Source organism: Dioscorea cayenensis, chromosome 15, assembly GCF_009730915.1.
Source record: "Dioscorea cayenensis subsp. rotundata cultivar TDr96_F1 chromosome 15, TDr96_F1_v2_PseudoChromosome.rev07_lg8_w22 25.fasta, whole genome shotgun sequence".
Classification (NCBI taxonomy): domain Eukaryota; kingdom Viridiplantae; phylum Streptophyta; class Magnoliopsida; order Dioscoreales; family Dioscoreaceae; genus Dioscorea; species Dioscorea cayenensis.
This window is the reverse complement of record NC_052485.1, coordinates 18,650,745-18,661,181: the sequence shown is the minus strand read 5'-3', so window position 1 is coordinate 18,661,181 and position 10,437 is coordinate 18,650,745. Positions and strand designations below refer to the sequence as shown.

Sequence of the window (10,437 nt, the reverse complement as noted above, 5' to 3'; positions counted from 1 at the left end):
CCTCACTTCGCAAGATTTCCAAAGAAAGAAGCCAAAACAAAGGATTAAGGGGAAAGTAAGTATGATTAGCCACTAAGGCAAGTTCTAATTAAGGGCGGGGTCCACATATCACCGCTAATCCAAACAGGAAACAATTCGAGGCATAGGACAAAGCAGCTTCAACTTGTGTCTCTTTCCTAGGCTAACATCTCTTTTACCAAATCATGCAAGCACCATTACTCACAAGCAATGTGGTTGAGACCAATTTTATTACTAGCTTAACTTTAGCTTTTGTTAAACTAACTAGAGAAGATATATAGAAATTTTTATAATTTTAGTTCTTATGATTTATTACTTTTGTTCCAATGAAGGATAAATATCATGACAACATTGCCAGAAAACTCAAACCATCTGCAAGGGAAGTGAAAATTTGAACTAATAAACTCAAACTATCAATACAGAAAAAAAAAACATGAAGGGCATTCAAAGATACAGATTAATGAAGCAAAGTGGATGCACAACTGATACTCCGATTACAGACCTTCTTAGCTATACTAATGCTGAAGGACATTAAAAGATCACTAAATTAAGAGATTCTGTAAAAGTGGAATCTAACCTTCTGGCTCCATCGAATCAATAAGAATTTAAATAGCTTAACTGTAAACTTCATTAAAACATTCAATCGATCTCATGAAGATATCCAAAAATCCAAAAATCAAAACCTGAGAACTATGCAGGATTGAGACCCAAACCAAGATTCCCACAAGAGAAATCTACAGATGATTTCTCTTTCAACACATTATACTATAGATCCACCATATCCCATGAATTAACACCAAACAAAACATAGACCCAAAAAAAAAAATCACTTTTTCCGAAGATAAATCATGATTTCAAACAATCATACACTTGAATCATGCATCAAAACACAAGCTTCCAATTTTTCAGGGAAAAATAGACACATAACTATAAACACAAGCAACACAAAGGCAATGGAAACAAAACCAAAGGATCAGGAAAAGTACTAGTGAGAAGAGTGGAAGAGGGAAGGTAATGGGGGACACAAGGGGCTATGGCGCCTGCTAGGCTTTAGTGAATAGGAAAAAAAAGCCATGGAAATGGGACAGAAGAGAGAAAGAGAGAGAGAGAAAGTGTCACTCCCCAGCCCCAAAGCAGGGTCTACTAACAGACCGGCTGCATTCAACATGGCTGGGCCCCATTGGGTGCAAGGCCTTAGATATCGGATCTAGTCAGAAATATCACCAACAGACAAGAATAAAGCAATAAAATACAAAATACAAACCAATAATAATACACAAAGATAATTCAAGTACTGGTTTTAGCAGCTCTACAGAGATACAGTGCCACACTTAACATATAGAAATCAGGAACACAAATGGAATACAAAGCTCTCACACATGAAACAAACTACAGGAACAAGACCTCAGAATAACCCCCTGTCCTAAGCTTAAGGAGAAAAAGAAAGGTTGGATTGTAAGCTTCAGTCACTATACACTACGAATGCAGAGTTATACGGGTGCGAGACCTCAGAATAAAATGCCGTAAATTAAGGCTCGCTACAGGATCTACCCAACAAGAAAAAAAACTATACTTTGATTACAAACCCTGGGCCGGCCTTAAACTTACAACTAAAACCCATGGCCTGAAGAGGATCACTCTAAAAAATCAACAACTCTAATACACAAGACTAAAAAATTTTTCAGAACTTATAAATATAACAAAACAATTAAACCCAAAAGGATGAATCAGGAAATATGATAATTCTTTAAACAATCACTCACTTAAAACATAACATTAATATAACAATACAGAATAATATAAAAGAAATAAGCATTTAAAACCAAGCCTAATCAATGTGGACTCAGTCAAACAATCTACCTAATCACCAAATGATCATCAAAATTCAAGATTTCAAGGCCAAACAAAATTTCAGAACATCATTAAAATGCTTGTTTATAATTATAAACGGATTACACCATGGTTGTAAGCTCAAAACCTCAAGTTTACAACATGTATACATATATCTAGATAATTTAAACCATGAATTCATGCTTACAGGTTTAGGCTTACAAATATACATATATATATATATATATATTTATATATATATATATCCAAGAACTACTCCAGGACTGGATGATTATAAAAATTTTCAAACAAAGATACACATTTTAAACAAGATGTTCTTGAATGAAGCATGAAAAGTAAAATAAACATTCAAATACTAAACTCAACACACTAACAACTCAAAACACTCCAACAGAACAAGGCACAAGAATAGCCAAGAATTAGGAAATAACTTGGGATTTAAGCATACATTAACAACCACAAAATCTACAGCTAAATATCAAGCTTAAGAAGAAGATCCAATACTAAGATTTAGTTCCTACGATCAACCAAGATGCGAACCTTGAATATTGACGAAGAATTAATTGGTAAAACTCCATCCTACCTCGCTACTAGCGACGCCAAGATGTTGCAACCAGGTTATCTTCTTCACAGCTGCCTCTTCAGTGACTGAAGCTCCAAGGAAAGGTTGGATTGTTCTTAAGGAGAAAAAGAAAGCTTTGAAAAGGAAACTGGCCTTCAATTATTTTAGCTTCAATCATTCCTTCACTAATCCATGATTCAATTTTAATCAGGTCCACAATTTTCAGTAATGATGCCATACATGTGGGGGAAGGCTTGTCAGGTATCCAAAGTTTTAGTCAACTCAGTCAACACAAAGGTGAATATTACAGAAAGAGTGGATTTGGATCAAGCATTCATCGCACAGGATCCTTGGCATTATTAGAGACTTTTGTCCAAGGGCCCCTCTCAAAATCAATCACTGACTTCACAATCGCCGTGTAATCCCTTCATCAGACTTTGCATAATTAATCACGAAAATGAAACATACATTCAAAGTAAAAATCCTTGCTAGCCGCCTGAAATCAAATTTAAACAATATTCAAGACAACAGAAAAGCTTGCATTAAACCTGGCCAAAATGGAGGAACCCCAAATAACAATATGTAAAGAATAACACTAGCACTCCATATGCTAACTTTTGGTCCATAGTTTTCTCTTGAGAATTTCAGGAGCCATGTAGTATGATTTTCCAATAATTTCATGGAAACATTCATGTTAAGCAATGTTTATATATATAGAATGATGATCAGTATGGTTTGATAAACAGAGCTTAATGAACTCTCAAATGCATTACCTGGCTCAAAAAACATAGAGAGACTGAAATCAATGGCTTTGAAAGGAGAATCCTCAGAAGTATTAGCAAACAAGAAGTTTTTTGGCTTTAGATCAAGATGCATCACTCCATGTTTGTGACAGTGCTGCAAAGAAGAAAATGGATGAATTGAATACCAAGCTCAAAGAACACAGAGAGACCAAAATTAATGACAAATTTTCTCTGCGGTTTCAGAGAAAGATGATCTCTGAAAACGCGGATGGAATTGAAGCCTAGAGAATTTGGAGTAAAAATAAGGAACAAAATAGGATCTAATCTACAAGCAAAGCATGACAAATGCAAGAACTAAAGAAATTTGAATGGCAAAACTGCAAATGATGGATAAAATTGAAACATATGGATGTCAACACTCTTATCCTATAAAACATCTCATTAGCCTCCTTAAGCAATCCCAAGTCCATCAAGACACCAAAAAAGGAATCAAAGACTCCATGCCAAGTATTCCCACAAACCTTCACAGCCAACTTCAAGGCATCAAAGAGAGTGCTGAAATCAGGCAATGCATAGTGAGACATGATAAGGTCTTTAAGAACTTGTTTGGATTAGGAATACATCCTACCGATGAAGAGGATATAGGCATCGATGCAGTGAGACTCCATAGTGTGCTTGAACCATGGTTGCTTCCCTGCCTAGAAGAAAAACAAGAAGACAGAGCGAGAATCATCTCTTAGGTCGGTTAGGACCGTGGGCACCCAAAGTAGATCGTGACGCACTATTTGGTGGAATCTTGGAAGGAACAAACACGAAGACACAAGTGGGGCTCTAAGATACATGAATTTGTGCCAACCTCCATGTAGTCAAGGCATTACAATGAGTTGGAGGGGCACGAAGGCAGTCACATTTGCATATCTCAACTTGTGCATTGATAGCAAGATCTTCACCAATGAGTACTTTGATTGAAGAAGAGTTACGATCTATGGCATAAACGTGTGCCCGTTTATGTTACCTCAAAAAAAAGTGTGGAATTGGGAGTGTTTTGGTGGAGTACTGTAGCAGGTCACCGTAGAAAATCGATGCAGCAATACACTGTAGCAGTTACTGTTCACACCCGGCCGAAAAAACAGGTTTCCAGAGAATCCACACGGGATCCCCACGCCTATGTGGAAATTCCACAGGCCCGTGTGGAGAATCCACAGGGGCGTGTGGATGCCCGATTTAAGCCCCATTTAATCTGCGATTCACCCGATTTTTGGGGAATCTTTTCACCCTTCTCTCCAACTTTTCTTTATCTTTTGGGAGGCCGTCGGGTAGGGTTTTGAGAGGCTTTTGCCAAGTCTTTGGAGTGGTTCCACAGATTCGACACAGCACTCCACTTGGAAGAAGGTTATTGGGGGAGCTTTCATCAGCATCGATCCGGCGAAATGTGCCCTAGGCCGGACAAGGGGACCTTTGGAGAAGACAAGGCTACTCTGTAAGACCATCGACATGAATACCGAGAGGGTTTTCCTATGGATTACTTGTTTTTACTTTCAATTTCATTATTAATTGTATCTTGCTCCATGGAGAGCTAAACCCCCTAGTGGGTATTTGCATTTTTTAAACCCTAGGATGTTATTGTCTCTTTGACCTTTTATTATGCTTTCCTTAATTGATGTTTTAATTGAGTTCCAATCTTGAATGTTTGTTGAATGATTTCTCCCTTAGAGTGACACTAGGGTTGAGAGTTCTTCTTGGTAACCTTTGTGGATGAGTGACACACAATAAGGGTTAGACAATACTAGATTGGGGAAGATTGAGAGGGTGAGTCGAGAGGTAGCGGAGCGTCCCCTTTCCCGTTCGGTGTGATTTATCCTACCTCCATTTTCTAGAGTTCTTTGCAGTCGTAATAGAGTGAAGTACTAAAGGATGAACTCCGCTGGGCTTAGTTGCACGAGCAACAGAGTGACTTTAGTATCTGGAGCTTGATTATGACTAGGGGTCTTTCGCCTGGACCAAAGGTTTAGATCTACACATAGGAATAGGGTTTATCACTTGGAATCCCTAGAACTTCATGCAACTTTACACAGTATGAGGTGTTGAGACTGAGCGATTTCTCCGCCAAGACATAGTGTAGAGTTAGTCATGGTTGACCTTAGGTTTGGGACCATGTGCTTTAGGATTTTCACAACTCATTAAGCATTAGTTATGAAGTATAATAGTAGGTCTTGCACTTGAAACATTAGTCCTAGGGGGATCATTGTCCTAGTACCCCACTTCTATCGATTGCCTTTCCTCTCACTTACTTGTGCCTCTCATTCTTGTTTCTTTTATTTCTGTTTACATCACATCTTATCAACACAATCGTTATTCATCTTCACTTGGTTAAGTACCAATTTTGGTATTTTTATTCCCTACTCCCTATAGATACGATACCCCACTCACTTGGGATTTTTTACTTTGACAAACCCGTGTACTTATGGGTCACACGCAAGGGCATTGTCATGTTTTTGGCACCGTTACCGAGGAGTAGGCGTTTAGAGATATTTTGCACTTTGTTATCTTAGCCATTCATCATTCATTCTACTTCACATCTTCTTATTCTATCATCGTTCTAATTTGTTTTCTTTATTTTGGTGCAGCTCTAGGTTATGACCCAAGGGAACCTTTCGATATTAATTGAAGCTGATCCTGAACTTGAACGTACACTCAGAAAAAAGGGTAAAAAAACCTATGCAAGAACTGTCAAATATAGCTGAAGTGGAGTTGAAGGATCTGACAACATGGCAGAACAGAATGAACAACAGAGAACACTTTTTGATTACGCTAGACCGTCAGTATTGGGGACACAATCTAGCATTGTGAGGCCCCTGATTATAGCTCCGAACGTTGAGCTAAAGCCAGCATTCATCCAAATGATACAGTAGTCGGCGCAATTCAATGGTTTCGCTGATGAGGATCCAAACAACCATATTGAAAACTTCTTGGAAGTTTGTGATATGCTGAAGATCGACGGTGTTACGGATAATGCTATAAGATTGAGGGCTTTCTCATTTTCTCTAAAATGAAGAGCAAATCAGTGGCTATATTCTTTACCACGAGCATCCATCACGACATGGAATGAAATGGTCGAAGCCTTTCTTGCAAGGTACTTTCCTCCAGGGAAATCGGCAAAGATTCGTAATGAGATATCGTCGTTCGTTCAGATGGAGCTCGAGTCCTTGTTTGAGACATGGGATCGATTCAAGGACCTATTGCAAAGTGTCCACAACACGGATTTCCCAAGTGGATGATCATTTAGACTTTTTACAACGGGTTGAATCCAACTACAAGATAGCTTCTAGATGCCGCCGTAGGAGGTACAATGGGGAACAAGCCCCATGAAGAAGCCTGACAGTTGGTAGAGGAAATGACCATGAATAGCTACCAATAGAATGCAAGGAAAAAGAAGAAAGTGGCCGGACTCCATGAAATTGATGCGGTTACATCTTTAGCAGCCCAAGTAGAGGCATTTACCAAGAAATTGGATACATTGACTTCACTGAGGGTGGCCGCTATCACGAGTGTGATGGTTATGGGGGTTCACATATGCCGTCCGATTGTCCTATTTTGACTGCTACTTCAGTCCCGACTGAACAAGTAGACTTTGTGGGCAATTCGGGAAGGGTACAAGGTAATCCTTATAGCAACACCTATAACCAAGGGTGGAGGAACCATCCCGATTTCTCATGGAGTAATCAAGGGCAGCAAAAGGCTATAGCACCACTGGGTTTTCAACAACAATAAGCCCCAAACATGGAGAATAGAGTTTCAGGCTTGGAAACCTGGATGAACGATCTAGAGAAAGCCTTGACCCGATTTGTGCAATCTTTGGATACACGGTTTCAATCGGTTGAGGCCACACTTCGCAACCACACCGCTTCATTGCACAATTTAGAAAATCAAGTGGGGCAAATTGTGAAGTCTCTATTGGAGAGACTACAAGGAAGCCTACTGAGTAATACCGAGACTAATCCGAGAGAACATGTGAAGGTGATCACTTTGAGAAGTAGTCGTGAGGTTAAGGATAGGTTTCTAAGTGAGAAGACCAATGTTGAAGCACCCGAGGTCGTGGAGGTTGAGGAGAGAGATAACAAAGAGAAGGAGGTGGTACCCCCACCTTACAGGCCAAGAATTCTATATCCTTCAAGATTGAAGAACGACCAAAATGATGAGCAATACAAGAAGTTCTTGGGTCTATTCAAGAACTTGCACATCAACATTCCTTTTGTGGAGGCATTGTCTCAAAACCCTCGGTATGCCAAATTCTTGAAAGATCTTTTAACCAACAAGAGGAAGTTAGAGGAGAGTGCATCGGTGATTTTAGATGCCTCTTGTACGAGAGTGTTGCAAAAGAATGTGCCGAACAAGAAGAAAGACCCCGGAAGCTTTGTGATTCCATGCAACATTGTCAATTTGGGTGAAGAGATAGCATTGGCCGATTCGGAGGCTAGTATCAACGTCATGCCATACTCATTCTTTTAGAAGCTAGGCTTGGGAGAGCCTAGGCCCACTCGGATGCCATTGCAATTGGCGGACCGAACAGTGAGACATCCGAGGGGCATCATTGAAGACATACTTGTCAAGGTGGACAAGTATATATTACCTATAGGCTTTGTAGTGTTGGATGTCGATGAGGATGTAGATGTTCCTTTGATACTTGGGAGGCCATTCTTGTGCACTTCTAAGGCACTTATCGACATAGATGGCAGAGAGTTAACATTGAGGGTTGGAGATGACAAGCTTACATACGGCCTCACCGAAGCCATGTGACATTCTCTCAACTTCGATGATACTCTTTATTTTCTTGATACTACCAATGAACTAATCGATGAATTTGTGCAGAAAATATTGAATCTGGACCCGTACGCTGGGTTGCTAGACCAAGAAATGGAGAACGAAGAGGTGATGATGCTTGGTCTAGAAGAGAAGGTACCATCTACTCCAGAGATAGTGAAGAAGATGCTCCGGAAGATGAAGAGAGTGAGGAGACACTACAAGAAATGCCCCAAGGCTATTGGGGAAGCACAATAACGAAACAAGGGTGACGAACCCTTAAGTAGTAATAAGCTCGACAACTCTCCCTCTACCTTAAAAAGGTTATGTTCATCATGCTTCCAAGTCATGGGTAAGAGGGAAGCCTTCATGTATGAGCCCCCGTGAGATAAGACAAGGTACGTCAAACTAAGTGACGTTAAACAAGCCCTTCTTTGGAGGCAACCCAAGTTTTTACTGTTTTTCCTAATTTTTAGCTTAGTGTTTGCATGAATATGGCTTTAAGTGTTGGTGTCTTGAATTTTAGATGTTATTGTTGTGATTTTCTCATGGACATTTTGGTGTTATCGTGTGCTTAAATGATTATGGCAAAGTTGTTGGTTGTTTGAGCGAGTTTTTCATGTTTTTCCCTGGTATATTTTGCATGATAAGGCAGGCTCTGAGTGTATTGATATGTTCAGGAATTTTCTACAGAGCCTGCAGAGTTTTCTAAAGCATCCAGAGAAAACACAGGCCATTTGGAATTTCCTCACGGCCGTGGGTCTCTACTGTGAGCTTATTCTGAGAGGACACAGGGGCGTGGACTCACCCCTGTGAACAACCTTATGACGGTCTACGCCCGTGGGTAATTTACACATGGGCATGTGTCGTGCTGCAGATACTTAGAGATTTTTTCCGAGAATACACAGGGGCGTATGGGTGCCCCTGTGAACTGGCCCTGTGAATGTCCACTCCAGTGGGGAATTTCCGCACGGCCGTGTGAAACACTAAAAAGAATTTCTCGAGTTAGATAGAGGAGCCACAGGGGCGTGCTTTCACCCCTGTGGGTCGGGCACACTGGCGTGGGTAATTTCCGCACGCCCGTGTGGATCTCTTCAGAAGCATTGGGTATTTCTCCTGAGAGCACACAGGGGTGTGCGTCTGCCACTGTGGTCTCTCCTGTGGAGTCACACAGGCGTGGGTAATTTCCACATACCCGTGTGAATGTCTAGAAACGCAAGAGCCGCGGGTTTTCTTTAAAATATCCTTGCGTCTCTTCATCTCCACACTTTAAATAACTCATAGAACACTCGTACTCACTCTCCCAAACTTACACTGGTGATTTAGAGGGTTTTACTTGATTTTTCCGTCTGATTTCAAGGTTTCCATTTTCATCTCATCGGTAAACCTTATCTCTTGCTTTTCTTTGCCATACTTGATTTCAATCGATTTAAATAGTGAAAGCTGTGTTGTTTCTATGTTTATACGGTCTTGGCATGCATTAGAAAGAGTTTAGGAACGAGTTGGTGTTGTATTTGTGAATTTCTAGCATTCGATCATGTGATTTTCATGCCCCGTGGATCCAAATGGGCGTGGGGGAATTTTCATACGGCCGTGTCTATTCCTGCAGCATTATTCCTGTGAGCCATCTTTGATCAATTTCTTTTTAAATTCTTGTAGATATGGCACCCAGGACGAAGATTGCGGCTGGCAAACATCCCAAAGAGCCTTCCCCTGAGATAGAGCATATTTAGTTCGCTAACCCCGAGCACCAGGCTTGGTTTGAGCGATTGTCAAAGCTTCGATTCGACCAGACTAGATTCCCAAATGTGAGCGCTCTTAGGAAAATTCAGTCAGCAGGAGACATGGAGGATAAGGTCGAGGAGTTGTTATCTATGGGCAGTTGGAGCGGCTTATTGTCGATTAGAGACTCTGCTATTCATACATTGATGTTCGAGGTTTTGGCATCGTTCGAGTTCAATCGCTCGTATTCCAGTTTTGACAGCATAGGCGCTATAAAGTTTTGAGCCCTCGGACAGTACCATATCATGAGCGTGACTTACTTTTCGATCTGGATGGAGCTATATGATGCGGCATACATAGAGACAGAGGATTACGAGCAGCTGCCCATAGATTATCTCGGGAGTTTGACGTCGCAGCACGCATAAAGAGTGTTGTATGGACAGGGGCAGTATGAGCCCGGGGTTTCGAAGGCCACATGCCTCTCCTGGCCGAGCTACAGATACCTTCACATCGTCCTAAGCAGGTCAGTGAATGGGAGTGGTGACAGTACTGGTGTGCTCAGCCGATAGGAGCTGCTATACCTATACTCTATGGAATAGAGCACAGCGATATACTTGGGAAACATCCTGGCAGAGTATCTATGACATCAGGGGTAGTATACCAGGATTGGTACCCTCTTCTTTGGTCTCTACATCACGAGGCTAGTTGTCGGTATAGGGTTACTCGACGTGATCTGAGGGG

At 40.9% G+C, this 10,437-nt stretch overlaps 1 non-coding gene across 1 annotated transcript; it reads right to left on the bottom strand.

The window, feature by feature from the left end:
* Window positions 1-6,333: 6,333 nt before the first annotated feature.
* On the bottom strand, window positions 6,334-6,438 carry LOC120278346. The gene has a single exon (XR_005541680.1). It is a non-coding gene; the product is annotated as a small nucleolar RNA R71 (small nucleolar RNA).
* Window positions 6,439-10,437: the final 3,999 nt, after the last annotated feature.